Here is a 1,431-nt window from a genome sequence, read left to right on the forward strand (position 1 = left end):
GTCATCACATCTGCACCGTTATTTCGAATTTCCAAAATGAGAAGTCAGTTTAAAGAACTGGGATTCTACATAGATGTGCACAGGTTTTATTGTTTGAAGTTACAGGGTGATTTGAAACTTGATGAAATGAAAACCGACACCGTGCGAGACCTCTCATCACTGAGAAATGGTTTAGATTAATCATTAGGAATATTTTTAGAGGTTTTTGAATAGGGTTTCACCTGTTTAAAAAGTTTAATTAAATGTTGGCGTTTTGATGCCATGCGGGTTCACTAGTTATTATTATTATGCGAAATTACAGCTACCTCTCCTACTAGTAACTCACTAGAACAATCCAATGGGAAAAGGTAATGTCTGGGAATGCAAAAAGTAACGAAAAGATGCAATCATTTCCTAAAGCCAACGAAACTAAAAAATAGAATAAAAATAAAAATACAGTCTGTGCCACAGGTTTTGAACACGCATCCATCCGGCTACAGCAGCTGTTGAGATAACGAGGACAAAAAAACATACTTGAGTTAGTTTTCAAACCTTTTACTTTTTTTTTGTGGCTTCAGAACTACACATCATCCGCTCGCTTATATTGCTATTCATCCTTTTGTTCAACCGTAGTTATTGATAGAAAAAGTAATGCACTCCCATTTTCCCATTGGGTTTAAAGCCGCTTTTTTCGAGGTATGCTTTCTTGAATTATGTATATTACGGCGGGTCAACTTGTATGAGAGATTTTTTCAACTATGCGCGTATAGCACAGAAGGAAATTTGCCGAAGAAACTATAAGTATAAAATCATTTTGCTGTAGTGCCGTAAAGGTAAAGAAGCGCTTAAAGTTTGCATACAAACATGCTATAAGGGGTTATTTGGCATGAGGAATCCATTTCTGCACTTATCCTTTTCTTAATACTTCCACCACAGGGCGCAACAGTGAAATTTTTAAGTAAATATTAATCATTTTCCTTAGGAGTATTCACATCGTAAAACACGCAAACTAGAATGTTTACGTACACAATTTTCCGCTTAGTTGCACTTCAAAAATTGCAGAATTTATAGTTCGATTAAGCGGTGAATACTGTAAGTGTGTACATACATAAATACTTAAAAATAATAATAATTAAAGCCTTCGATAGAAAATTTCGAAGCCGTTGCTACTTATATTTCTTCGACTCAATAAGATTACTAAAATTTTTTCCGTTCTCGAATGACCTTTTTAACTTGTATGGTTATATTTTTTTTTACTTGTACATACGTGTTTTGAAATAAATGGTCACATTTATGGACATTCTTTCAAAGCAAATTTTGAAATCTACAATTTAATACAATATTGGTATTGTCGTTTTATTTCCTTATGAATACATATATTATTTACAAACCTTTTTTGTTGCAGCTCCTGCTCCTTTAATTTTCGTACTTCCCTTTCCAATCGCTTGCGCT

This window comes from Rhagoletis pomonella, unplaced genomic scaffold (genome assembly GCF_013731165.1).
Source record: "Rhagoletis pomonella isolate Grant_MI unplaced genomic scaffold, Rhpom_1.0 Rhpom_scaffold_00011, whole genome shotgun sequence".
Taxonomy (NCBI): domain Eukaryota; kingdom Metazoa; phylum Arthropoda; class Insecta; order Diptera; family Tephritidae; genus Rhagoletis; species Rhagoletis pomonella.